We start from the raw sequence: 14,247 nt of genomic DNA, 5'->3' as shown, positions 1-14,247 counted from the left end.
GCTACCCCTCAGATTGCCGCCCCCTCCTTTGCTGGGGAAAAAGGACGGTGAGCACTTGAAAGATGTCCGAGTCTCCGAGAGACGCGTAGTATTGCTGCTAACAGTTACCTCGATCATGCAAGTTACATGCACATACATGACACGGTCATTGGCAAAGCCAATAGCTCTGACGAAATATGTGACCAATTGGCTATGCCAATGGTTGTTTTGTTTTTTATAGGCACTGTGAGATCAAATGATTTGCCCAGAATCACAGGATGTTAATTGCAACCACTGGCAAGCTGCTAATATATTAAAGTGGTGGGGTTTCTATAGAATTCCAGGAGTGAAAATACCAGGACAATGCAGCTCAGCAATTCAACTGCATCACGGAAAAACAGCAGCCGTGTAATTTACTAAAGGGGATGTTTTCTATCATCTACTATTTCCATCTATTTCCAATCAGTATGGCAATGGATAACAGGGTTTACAGAACGAAGAGTGGGTCCAAGTGAGACTAGATTAGCTGGAAGTGGAGAATATTCCCTAAATGCTATTATCTGTGCAACTAAATGAAACTCCCAGACAGGAGGTAAGTTTCAAAATTTATTCCATAAGTACTTGCCAACGACAGGCAGCGGCCAGCCGGCTTGGATCCCAAGATGAATGGAATTGATCACTGGAATCATCGCCAGCCGCTCCATTTGCCTGCTTGGGCCTAAGTTGAGCAATAACATTATCACAAGCATTAGAGATGTAGCTCTAGCATGGTGGAGCACAAGCTGCACCATGCACAATTCACGGTCACCAGCTCACCTTCACTTGAATTATTTTATAGTTGCGTGCGTGCCGCTCACCACACAGACAAAAGAAAGCAGCAGGCTGGCTGGGCAAGAAGAATGGTGGTGGTCTCCACGCACTCCGACTCCAGTTCGGCTCGACACGACGAGGGCCGAGCGTAGGGGACTGTAAGCGCGTAACGCGTCACACTGCTATGGTGCTGCGCCGGCGGCGAGGGCTGACCAAAAATGTCCTTAGAGAGCAGTCATTGGTTGCGCTCGCGTGCGCTACCACTGGATTGACGGCCCTGGAGGACTAGTGTGAGCGAGGCTGGGAGGGGGGGCCCCAACAACGGTCGTCACACATACAAATTGGTGAAGAGTTGACACTGATTTTCGAACGAACGCCGAACCGATTTCAGTTACACTATTTATAACTTTATTGATATGCCATGCAAATTGCAATGCAAATGCAATCCCTAGAAATAAGAAATTGTCAGTGCTAGAGCCCGCCGCGGCCGCAACGGGCCTCGGCCTCCAGTCAGTCAGTCATAGCTGCCAAAGTTTCAGATTGCTAGGTGTGACATTTTTATAATTTCAGTATAATTATGAGTGACATTTCAGCCACTATGAGTGACAATTTCTCACGAGCAATAATCAAGCAATGAAACATATAGGGAAACATATAAATATCAGAAATTACACCTATTTGAACAACAATAAACTCTAAGAAGTAATTGAACTAAAGTGCGCTAACAGGGGCCTGGGAACATCGCCGGCGATCTGCTCTGCCAATCAATGGGCCTGTGCTGAGTGATGGCCTGAGTAAAAGCAACCATGAAAACCAAAAGTAAACCAAACATAAGCAAACGCTCGACTTACCATATGTTTAGAGATAAGATCCAATGTGGACACCAGCATATTCACACCATGTGCCAATGTTGGCAGCTTAGCCATTCCTAAAACAAAGTTATCCACCAAGCAAACTGATAACAAACTTGTGGTAACACAGGTGGAAACAATCCTTTTAAACACATGGCGTAGTTCATCTACAAACACGTAAACGAAAGTTGTGCCAAGAAATATAAGAAATACGTGTGATTCTGCATTGAATCATACTGTGCTCACTAACCATGCCTACTACGTGAAAATGATACCAAGCACTTCTCAGTCAATGCAAATGAATAGTGATAATCACAACAATTGTAAAAAGCACAAAATGCAGCGATTGCTGCCTAAATTAACAATAAACTAGACCTTAAACCCGATGTTGCAGTTCAAGACACAAAAGTTTCCATATAATAAAATAAAAGAGAAAAATGAATCAATGCTCCATGATTCTCCATTTGCTGTTGTATAAAGAGAACTCCTGCTGGTGCACAGTTAGAACTCAATTTTTCCAGGAGGCCTCCGATGTAATGTAATATGTAAAAGCTATTTGAAACTCTCAAGGTGCAACATAACCAGGCCAGACAAAATAAGAATATCTGAATGAATTAATGATGGTCCAATGCATTCCATTATTTTCAAAAACTTTTTTTAGATGCTCGAAGGCAAGAATTTCACTGGATACGGTGCCCCTGCCCCCTGGCCAACAAATGAACAGATTATATTCATGAACTGACAGGGGCGGACAAGTGCTCCCCTTTTAACCAACATGATAATGTGTTGTCAGGTGAATGTTGCGAGTGTGGGTGGGCCATACACAACTCCAAATTAAAACAAACCCGATTCCTACCTCATTGTCTTGTCCAGCAAAAGTCTGAGTGCGAGTCAACTCCAGCTCGGAAGTGAGGTATAAGCACTGCTCTGCCAACGGGCGCGCTCGGGAAAAAAAAGCTGCCGCCTGCCCCCTGAATGGCAGTGCCTTGCAGCCTAGGAGGCCACCGAACAATGTCCCTTATACTTCCAAGAATTTACTCCTCGCCCTCCACACGACGAGAGCGTAGCGGTGAGCGCGTAACGCGTCACTACTACGTTCTGATCGCGAGGGGGGGGCAACAACGGTCGGAGCTAGCAGTACGTCTGACATCACTAATGCGGCGGGAGTGGGATTTGGGCCGCGCTGCAGCCTGCATTCCTGACCTGCGGACGGTAACTGCAGCAGGCTGCAGGCAGGCACAGTGCAAACGCGGGACTGAATTAAATTGGCAAAAGTAAGTCCCGCGTTGGTGTGCAGTGCACTGTGAGCAGCCTGCAGTTACCGAAGCAGGTCACGACGGTCAGACTCAGAACTTCTAATGGCCGCCGCGGCCGCAACGGGCCTCCAGACAGTGCAGTGCGGCCGCCTCAAAAATCGTGCAGCCTGGGGCGGACCGCCCCCCCCCCCACCCCCCCTAGCTACGCGGGTTAACCAAGGGGCATATTAGCAACGGCCAGCGATAATTATCGCTGGCCGTGCTTAGCGTTAATTAGATTATCGCCGGCTATCTCTGCTTTTTATCGGCCTGGTAGCGCGAAATTAACAACGCATTACTCCAGGGCGTTAAAAATTCCAGAGATAGCGAGGTTATCTCCCTTTTGCAGGGAACATCGCTGGTTTTCCAGCGATGTTCCCTGCAAAAAGGCGATAACCTTGCTGATACAACCCACAGGGTCGTATCAGCACAATCCACCCCCTATGTTAGGGGTGAATAAGTCAAGAATTTAGCAGACGTTAGTTTTTGGAGAATCGTCTGCTAAAATGCTAGGGCATCCTTGCTGATAGCGCGAAGCCGCTCTATTGATGTCCTGACATGTAGTGTATGTCAGGAACGCCCACTTTGCATCTCATTAGAGATGCAAAGGTAGGCGTAGTGCAAAAGGGTGCTAACATTCGAATATGCATGTTAGCACCCTCTTGTAACTAGGGCGATATTTTTATCTCCGCTTTTTTGGCTTTTTAAGCCAAAAAAGCGGATATAAAGCCCTTGTAAATATGCCCCCAAGTAGGTTGTTTAGGAATGCTTGATTTATGTATGGTAAGTTCACCAGTTACGTCAGCATTATGGAATAGGTGTGGATTGTGGTAGTATAATTGGTCCTGACGAAAGCCATGAGCATTTGGGAACATTTAGTGGCAGAAACATGTTGAATGTTGGACTTGGCCCTTTTGGCAGGCTCACCCCTGAACGTTTTGCCTTAAAGCTCTGACATGGTGGTAGTGATTTTTGGCCTCTGCGCACTTTAGCACTCTGGCCCAGTGTAAAGTCTGTGCGCTCTCTGAGTGCGTGTGGTGAGATTGGCCTTCCCTCCCATAGGAATGCTTTGGGGATATGTGTGTCCATGGTAATTCCTGGTATGAGAGGAGTGCAGGGGTGAGTTTAGTATGTATCAACTCGTGAGTATAAATGCTGTGCAATGGTTTGCACAGATTTATGGTGACTGGTGGAGAAATGCCACTTTTAGAAGTTGGCATTTCTGTGTACTGTCTGTCTGCCTGCCTGATGTGAATTGCATGTCTGGCTTGTGATTGACAGGAGCTGAGAGATGTGGGTGGCTCCAGGGGACAGGGGGAGTTCACCCAGTGGTGAATAGAGTGATCTGCATGCAGATGGGAGGGAGGAGTTGCAGATGGGACCTGAATAGGGCTGTTACTTCCCTCCACAATGCCGGCTCTGCCCCCTGTGGCGCGTCTGATCCCTGAGCCCCCACCTGACAAAGGAGAGAGGAGCTGAGCAAAACAAACTGCTCCAAAGCTCCCCTAAACCACTTCTGACTGGTATCCCTCAAGCCCTGTGCTGTGACACAAAGGAAAAGGGCATATAAATATAGGGGCTGTGACCCCATGAGAGTGTTCTGTTCCTGATCCTGCGAGAGGGGGGAGGGGGTTGCTGCTGCTAAGGCTCTGTCCCTGAAACTCTCCTGGACGTTTTGACCGTGGAGCTGTGGCTCCTAAACCTGAAGGGCGCTTTGATTTACTTTCCCCCAGAGGAGGAGAGCTTAGGGGCTACGCAGTACTGAGCTGCAGCCCCTTTAAGAGGGAATCCCTAACGTAGGGATTCCCCTATGAAGCCTACAGCGGCGAGTGCCCGACCCGAGTGCCCGACCCGCATTTTGCTTTTATTACTTTGCGGGTGCCCACCCCGTGTTTTTCTTTAATCGCGGGTGCCCACCCCGCATTAGGATTTCTTCACGGCCTTGAAGTTTGGAGAGCGAGTGCCCTTCCCGCGCTCATGTTATTTTTACCACGGGTGCCCATCCCGCGGTTTTCGTTGTATTCGCGGGAGCCCTCATTCTCCGCTGTATATTTACCTTTAAACGCGGGTGCCCACCGCACGTTCTACTGCTGGAAAATTATCACCGCCGCCGGCCCGATCGCAAAAGGAAGTCAGGCAGCCAGTGAGGGACTTCCGCCTAAGGAGACGCGAGTGCCGAGCGGGGCTCCCATGAGGAAGGGAAGCCCAGCGGTGGAAAGTGTTGAGTCCCAGGTCCCAGGAGGGGGCCCGGGTGAAGAAACCAAGGAATCCAGGCGGGAGCCCATCTCATGCTGGACCTTGATAAGAGAAGTGCGGCAGGAGCATGCAGCAACCCTAGCAGGCCACCGCAAGAGGAGGACCGCAATTGGAGCTGGTGCGGAGGGGGCATGAGGCACATTGTTGGGACCTGCCCCTCCACGCAGGGTGAATTCGGGAGTACTCCTCTGAAAAAGGTGAGTGAGGGCTGGGCAGGGGACACAGCTATATTTCGCTAAAGCTCCCACGAGAGGGGCATCTCCTATTTTCACAGCCAGTGCGCTCTGACGTTTGGGGGCAAGTTCTTTGGGGGTCATATTTGTTTTAGAGCCCTTGTGCTCCAACGAGGGGCATAATCATTATTAAAGGGCCCAGAGGGGCTAGTGCTTGCCAGTACATTCCTCGATTTTGGGCCATTTTCCCTCAGCTGCCCCACCTGACAGCGGGCAGCTGCAACATGCCCCATTCGTTTTAGGAGGTCCCGTGGGGACCCAGAGGGGCTACGCGGCACAGTGGTGCCAGTACCCATCCTTATTTCACCAGCTGCGCTGCACCAGCAGGGCAGCTGCAACGTTGCGCACATTTGCATGAGAGGGCACAGTGAGTGTCCAGGCCTCATTTGGTGATCCAAGCTGCACAGAAATTAGTGCCAGCTGCATCGTTTGGGCCTCAGTGCTTTGGGGGCATGTCTTTTTAAAGTTAGGAGTGAGATGCACTCCTTTGCCCCATCCCTTCACAGCTGTGCAGCACTTAGTGCCAGCTGCAACGTTTAAGCCTGCAAAGAGTGCGCACCCTTGACTGCCGCTGCCTTGGCAGCGCGCCCTGACATTCTGGACACTGGGAATTTGAGCCCCTTTGAGATGGCCAGTTGGCCAGTCGGACTAGGAGGTAAATAGGGCGACAGGCCCTAATGTGATTACTGCCTCTACTATGGTCTTTTTAGGATACTATGTGCTAAATGTGAGTTATGTGGTTCTAGGAAATGTGATTCATGTAGCATAATAATAATAATAATAATAATAATAATAATAATAATAATAATAATAATAATAATAATAATAATAATAATAATAATAGATACATTTATAAAGCGCCTGGTTACACTGAGCCAGTGTGTCCCCACGCTGCAGTGGCAGTAAAGAACAGTAGCACCTATCACACAGGATTAGGACGCAGGAAAAAGGTAGGTCTTCAGACCTTTCCGGAAGATCGTTTCGGAGTGCTCCAAACGGAGTGTCTGCGGGAGCGAGTTCCACAATTGGGCAACCAAGTATCGAAACGATCGCCCACCCATACTGGCTCTCTTAATTTTGGGGACCTGTACAGTACCTTTCCCGCCGGACCTTAAAAGTCTGGGCAGTACATAGGGTATTAGAAAAGTGTGAAGATATGAAGGACCCTTTCTTTGTAAGATCCGATGACTCACGCACAAGGCCTTGAACTTAACCCTCTCCCTAATGGGGAGCCAGTGCAGAGAAGCCAGTGCACCAGTCGCTGAGGCCCTTTTAGAGAGCCTGAGAACTAGTCTTGCCGCTGCATTCTGAATGCACTGTAGGCGCTGCAGGCATCTTGCGGTTGCGCCAAAATTATAAAAGATTGCCATAGTCCAGGCGAGATGTTACCATGGCGTGGACCAGGATCTTTCTAGATGCAGTGGGAAGGGTGTCATGGGTTTTCCGCAGTCTCTTCAATATACCAAAACATGCTCCTGCCACCCACCTGGTGTGGTAGTCGAAAGACAGCTTATTACCCACCCGGACCCCAAGATTCTTACGCGGCTCACAAGGTATGGGAGTCGAGCCCAGAGACTGGGGCCACCATGCCGAAGACCAAACAGAAGGAGCCTTCCCAATCACCAACACCTCGGTCTTGCAGCTGTTCAACCTTAAGCAAATATTTGCCATCCAGTCAGCCAGTTCTTGGAGGCAAGATACGATGTTGGAGGCAGCATCTGCCTGAGCTTGGGTCAGAGAGACTACTAGCTGGGTATCATCAGCATAGGACAAGGCGCTAATTTCATATTTATCCGAGATTTTAGCCAGGGGGGTGACATAAAGATTGAACAGTGTAGGGCTCAACACAGAGCCCTGAGGCACCCCCTTGGCCAGCTTGATGTTTCTAGAGTAATGGTTACCCTGCATAACTCGAAAGCTGCGCTCGGATAAAAAGGACTCCATCCATTTTAATGCTCTGCTAGCTACACCCCCCACTCTCCAGATCATAGAGCAAAGTATGGTGGGCGACAGTGTCGAATGCGGCACTTAAGTCTAAAATAATCAAGGCCGCAGTCTGTCCTTCGTCCACATACTTCCGGATGGTCTCAGTGAAGTACAGCAGGGCCGATTCCGTGGAATGCGAAGCCGGACTGGGAGTGGTGAAGAAGGTTATTGGTGCAAATGTGGGCAGTAAGCTGAAAATTCACAATCTTTTCCGCAACCTTTGCAAAATACGGGAGCAGAGAGATGGGGCGCAGATTGTTAAGCTGGTCAGCACTAATATGAGGCTTTTTCTGTAGGGGAAGTACCACAGCCTCCTTCCACATTTCTGGGACTACCCCTGAAATAAAAGACAGTTCTAAAAGGTGTCTCAGAAAAGGTTCTAGTGCATCCATACTACTCCTCAACACCTTAGGGGTAGCCGGGTCCCTAGGTGAGCCTGATTTAATACCAATGGCAATTTTCTTAAGGATGTCCTCAGGCGGTACATCAAATTCAAGGAGACACTGCATTTCAGACACATCCACTACTTCCATTTCCACTCTTTTTCCATCACAAGCAGAATTAGGAAAGCAAGAGTAAATCCTGTCCACCTTATCCGCAAAATATTCCGCTATGCGATTGCATGACTCCTCAGAGCCAGCGCAAGGTGCTGCAGCGGATGCCAAGGAAGAAATCTCTGTAAAGATATTAAACATCTCTTTAGTGCAGTTCTCTGCTGTTTGTATTCTATCATTAAAATAGGCTGCCTTTACCTTTCTAATGAGTGAGTGGTAGTTCTTAAGGCTAAGTTTGTAGTCTACTTTCAGGCGAGCAGAGAAAGCCTTTCTCCATCGCCTTTCCAACTGTTTACAAGTAGTTTTAGTGCAACGTAACTCTTTGCTAAACCAAGGCGCCATTTTACGTCTATTCGTGGACATTTTAGAAGACCAAGGTGCGGTACAGTCAAGAGCAGCAATAATACGTCTCTCGAAAGATTTGCAGACCCCATTTACATCCTGCCCGAGGGAGGACCCTCCCTCAAGAAGGCCAGGTCAAAAGCACCCTGTGAAAAACCAACCCCCTTTCTTCTTTTTATTCCGAGCTAGGCTCCCTCCTGAGTTTTTAAAATGGGCAGCTTGATCCTAAACGGGATCAGAAAATTATCAGACCAAAGCACCAGAAGTGGAAGCTCTGTTTCCAGCGCCTCCTAGTTGGCAAATATAGGGTCAAGTAAATGCCCTTGTTTATGGGTGGGGAGTTCAGATACCTGTAGTACTTCAAGTTCCTGGCGTAACTCTTGTGCCCCAGAGCTGAGTGCATCGTCAAGATGCAAATTCATATCTCGCAGCACCAATAGTTTTTCAAACCGTATGGCTGGTTGAATGAGGTAGTCAACCAGGCTGGGCGTAAAACGCAGATGTGGTCCAGGGGGTCTGTATATCAGTAGCCCCTTCACAGCGTAGTTAGTGGCCAAACTGATAGTAAACAGGCCTGCCTCCCCATCTACTATGTTAGCAGGTACCAGCGAGCATCGGATGGCATGTTTGTAAATAATTGCGATGCCTCCTCCCCGTCCTGCTACTCTGTCTATTCTCACGATCACATAGCCATTATGGAGTGCCTCCAAGATTTCAGGCGCAGAGTCAGCATCCAGCCATGTCTCCGTGAGAAACAGAACATCAATTTGATCTTCCAAAAGTAGGTCACATATTTAATATCTATGCTTCCTTAAGGATCTACAATTGAAAAGCGCTAGCTTGAGTGCATAGCCGCCTTCTCTAATCTCTGCTTGTGCTTCTGCCCCAAAAGAGCAGTGGCTGCATTGCCAACTCTCCCCCTCACCATTAATGCTATGCTTACATTTTTTATCCAAGGTTGGGCAAAGAGCGCAGAGCCTCCCCGGGCCATAATGGCGTCTCAGGCCGAATCCGGCAGGGGTTCTGGCCCCTAGCCCCTAGCCCCGGTCGGCCGCGGACAGGCGCAGACGGGCTTGCCTTAGGCGCGCCTCTGGTGCGCCAGCGTCGCGCCCGCTGCGCGTGTCTGCTGCGCGGTCACGGGGTCATGCTGTATTTAAGCAGAGCCCTCCCCACAACTAGACCGCTGCCCTCCCGGAAGTACCTGTCTCTGTATCCCCCGCCCTCCGCGCAACTGTAAACACCACGTCGGACTGAGCCAGGGAGACCCAAAGATCGAGTAGAGGTCAGTGGTGATTACACAATTCTTCCCATACGGTGTTTCTCCAAAGTAAAAGAGCCAGAGCAGTAAGTTAAAACACAATTAAAAATCGTACTGTTCACGGACTGCACCACGAGCGGACCTGGAACCCTGCCACTGTCCCCTGTCCACAGCGCGGCCGCTCTGCCAAGCTGTTTTTAAGCAGAGCCCTCCCCACAACTAGACCGCTGCCCTCCCGGAAGTACCTGTCTCTGTCTCCCCCGCCCTCCGCGCAACGGTAAACACTGCGTCGGACCGAGGCAGGGAGACCCAAAGATCGAGTACAGGTCAGTGGTGATTACACAATTCTTCCCATACGGTGTTTCTCCAAAGTAAAAGAGCACCATGTTTTATATCTCTAAATGTGGCTCTAGTGATTATGAGGTTGGTTCGCATAATATGGTTTATGCTAGTGAGGTTTATTTCCTAATGTGAGTTATGCTTAGGAGGTTAGGGTCTAATGTGTTTAGAGTTATGAGAAGATTGCATAATGTGTTTATGCTGGTGAGGTTGGCGCAGAATGTAATTCGCACCTGATGTGATACTGTGCATAATGTAGTTTATGTTACAGGCTGATGCTAAGTACAGTGATTACCAGTGGTTACTGGTTGTACGTTTATGATCTGTTTTATTTTTACTAAGTTCAGTTTGTACTGGTTCTGACAGTGGTCCAGTGGGCCCTGTCAGGTTTAAATAATCCCGTGTAGATATGACCCAGTGCCAGTTGGCACCATGTATATTATGTGTTTACTATTCTAATGTGTTATGAGAATACAAAGGCTATTTTTTATATAACATTGTGTAGAGTTCCTTTTGTAGTGTGCCTGGGATGTTGTTGCTGTGTGCCTGCGGAAATGCTTTACACATGGCTACCAGGATACACCTGACTGCTCGTGCCAAGCTACCAAGGGGAGGAGCAGGGGTTATCTTTGGCGTGTAACACCCTTGTCCTGACTAGAGTGGTGGTCTCTGCCTGGCTTTGGCGCAAGCCTCAGCCAACCAGAGATCCCATTTCTAACATTGATCATAAGAGGCAGTAGGGGTAACTAGAGACCACTGACTTCCTAACTTCCCCCATTTTATAATCCGACTGGCTGGTGCCAAAATTAAAATGTTTGGGTTACCAGGCAGGTCTTTTTAAAGAATAACCCTAACCACACTCACAGCCCTATTCCTTTTCCAACAAAATGGTCCTGTGCATCTTATTGATTGTAGTAAACCCCATTCCGCAACGGAACAGGAAGGAACTTTATGATACAGCATGTCACCAATGGGTACCCTTGGTGGGTGAGAGTTCTTTAACCCCTTCACTGCGGCGGCTATTCCGCCGCAGTGCTAAGGGGGTGGGGCGGCCGCGCGGCGGCCGCATGCTGGTGACTGAACCGCTCCGTCACCAGCGTCGGTGGCGCTGTGCTTATGACGGAGCGGTTTCGTCATGGCCCGCCCCGCTCAATGGAACGCTCAGCGCAGGTGCGGAATTCGCGCCGCGCAGGCGCTCCGAGCGGGCCATGACGGAACCGCTCCGTCATCAGCACAGCGCCACCGCAGCTGATGACGGAGCGGTTCCGTCATCAGCAGGCAACGGGTTAAAGCAAAAGTATTCTTTCCTCTTTAGGACAACGAGAGGGTTATTATATTGATCCAGTCGGGTTGAGCTCTATATTTAGTGTAAAGTTCTGTGTCAGAGGAGGGTTAGCCCATGCTTTACAGCACCTCTTCACTCCCCTTATTTTGTTTATGGTGACCCATGGTATGACATTTTCATTATCCCTCATATCTTTGGAGGCACGCAATGATGCACTTGTTTAAGCAGAACTGGTTTAACCTATGTTTCTGGGTGATGACTGAGAACTTTGCTATCGATGCATGACTTGTCAACAATTAAATGTAGGGAAGAGGACAGCAGTTTCAGGTTGTCATTATTGAAATGAGTTCCACGGTCTGATTCAAGAGAAACTGGGAACACAAAACAAGGGGTTAATTCATGCATTAATAGTTTGGCTACAGTAAGACTGTCAGTTCTCTTAGTCGGATTCGCCTCCACCCAGCTGGAGAAAGATGCACACTACAACTAAAACGTATCACAATCCATTGCAAATATGGATCTCAGTTAAATGAATAAATGAATGAATGAAATTATATTTATATAGCGCGTAGCTACCCTGAGGCCTCGTAGCGCTTATGGACTGCACAGAGACGCAGACAATTTAGGGCACATTACTGAATAGGTGAGTTTTAAGAAGCTTGCGAAATGCCAGTATGTTTGGTTCACCACGCAGAATGGAGGGGAGAGAGTTCCAGAGGTTTGAGGCATTCAGGGAGAAAGTGCCTCCACCCCACTTGGAGCGACGGACTTTCCTGGACGTGGCAAGGAAGGCTGAGCTGGACCAAAGATTTCTGGAGGGATGGTAGGGGGTGACCAAGGAATGTAAGATGGCCGGATCCGATTTCCATATGGTTCTGTGAGCCAGGCACATGGTCTTGAACTGAATCCTGGCCTGGATGGGGAGCCAGTGCAGAGTTCTCAGAGCAGATTTTGCTGATTGTCCGGGGAATTTGGAGCAGTAGGCAGGCCGCGCAGTTCTGGATTACTTGAAGTTTTTGCAAGGTTGCCTGTGGGGCACCTAGGTACAGCGCATTCCCGTAGTCAAGGCGGGAGAGTATGAGAGCTTGCAGCATAATCCTTCTCGCCTTGAAGGGAAGCAGGGAAAGAGCCTTTCTTAACATCCTCAGAAAACCAAAGCAAGCAGTGGCAAGCTTGACAGCCTGAAAGCCAAAGCAGAGAGAGCTGTCCAGCCACATGCCAAGGCTTTTAATCTGCTGCTTTGGTGGAGGCATAGGGCTGAGGTTGGCCATAGATTGGCCGATAGGGGTGATGACGGTTTTCCCAAAAACATCAGCTCAGTCTTGTCGCCGTTTAGTTTAAGATTAAATAGATTCATCCACTCGGCTACTGCTTCCAGACAACTGCCTAGAGACCTGGACGAACCCTCTGGATGGTTCAAAGATACCACCAGTTGGGTGTCATCTGCATATGTTATAATCTGTATACTGAAGGGGAGGATCACCTCTAAGCATAGGCGAATTTTGCGAATCTGGCGTTCGCGAATTTGCGCATTTGCGGACTCGCAAACCGCAAAATCCGCGAATTCTCGCGAATTTGCGGATTTTTTTTTGTGTTCGCAAGAGTTTCTGCCAGTTCGCGAGGGTTTTGTACCAGTTCGCAATTGCGAACTTACTTGTCGGCTCGCAACGGTCGCGACTATGTTGTTTCTACGTCTGGTTCATCATCACAGGTTCCCAGCACCCTCTGTTTCACCACTGCCACCCTCTGTTTCACCCATGCCACCCTCTGGTACATCAATGCCACCCTCTGGTTCATCATCACTGTAGATTATGGGGGGAAAAGCAAGCACACCTGCCCTGCTTCAACTGACATGAATTAATTTGGGGTTGATTTATTAATGTGTCACTGTTTTAAAATTCCAGTCTGGCACCTGCTTCCTTATCTGTAATTTGCTTTCTGTTGCAGTGCAATTTTTTTTCCAGGACCTTTGTGGCCTACTTGTAGCTATTCTATGAGCCTGCTGTGAGGGTCAGAGCAGGGTCATAGAATTGTTGCAACTAGCAACTGAACTCTGAAGGGGCCCCAGTCAGGAAGCACTACAGGGAATGGTTACTATTACTAATGATGAGTTTGAACTTTTGCACCTGCTGAGTGCTTTCAGTTTAGCAAAACTCGTTTTTCTGCAGAACAGCAACTGTAATTCCCCAAACAAACATAGGCAACTGAACTCTGGAGGGGCCCCTCTGGAAGTACTACAGGGAATGGTTACTAATGATGAGTGAACTTTTGCACCTGCTGAGTTCTTTCAGTTTTGCAAAACTCGTTTTTCTGCAGAACAGCAACTGTAATTCCCCAAACAAACTTACTTGTGAAAGTTGATTTCTAATCCAAAAGTGATCCAAAGAAAGTCAAAAGGCCTCAAATCCAAAAAAGTGCGGGCAAATGTCAACCTGAGGAGTTATTCTGATCAAAATCATCATTTTCAGAAGGTCTATGCTGCTTGCTAGTGGATTTCTTGTGCAGAATTGCAAATTTTGTAATTTCGCGAATGCGAGATTATTGCTGCCCGCCGCACCTACATGTTCGCAATTGCGAACTCTCGCGATGCGTCGCCAAACTCCCACGGGATCCCGCAGCAAGATCCAAAATGGCGCAGTACTCGCAAAATATCGAGAAAAACAACTCGGCAAACGCTGAATGACGGTAAGTGAACGCCGCACGCCGCAAAATTGTATCACCAAGAAAACAAAATCCGCTGCGTGCGAATTTGCGGATTTTCGGTAAATTCGCGAGCGTTCGCGGATTGCGAATTTACAGAAAATCCGCAAAATCCGCGAGCGGAACGGATTTTCCGCCCATGCTTAATCACCTCTGCTAAAGGAGCCATATAGGTGTTAAAAAGTGTGAGGCTCAGGGAAGAGCCCTGAGGAACCCCACAGTTGAGCGGCCAACAGTTGGAGGAGGCGGTGCCCTCGAAGACCTGAAAGAACCAGTCTTTGAGGAAGGACTGTAGCCAGGAGAGTGCTGAATGGGTCACTCCCAGACTTTTTAGTCGTTTCAGCAGGATATTATGATCA

The 14,247-nt window shown here is 48.6% G+C and overlaps 1 pseudogene; it reads right to left on the bottom strand.

The window, feature by feature from the left end:
- Positions 1-7,920: 7,920 nt before the first annotated feature.
- The window catches only part of LOC147718886 (uncharacterized), a 90,612-nt pseudogene continuing 84,285 nt past the window's right edge, over positions 7,921-14,247 (bottom strand).

This window comes from Lissotriton vulgaris, chromosome 4_1, assembly GCF_964263255.1.
Source record: "Lissotriton vulgaris chromosome 4_1, aLisVul1.2, whole genome shotgun sequence".
In the NCBI taxonomy this organism is placed as follows: Eukaryota; Metazoa; Chordata; class Amphibia; order Caudata; family Salamandridae; genus Lissotriton; species Lissotriton vulgaris.
Note: the sequence above shows the minus strand (reverse complement) of the source record. Positions and strands in the feature narration are given on the sequence as shown.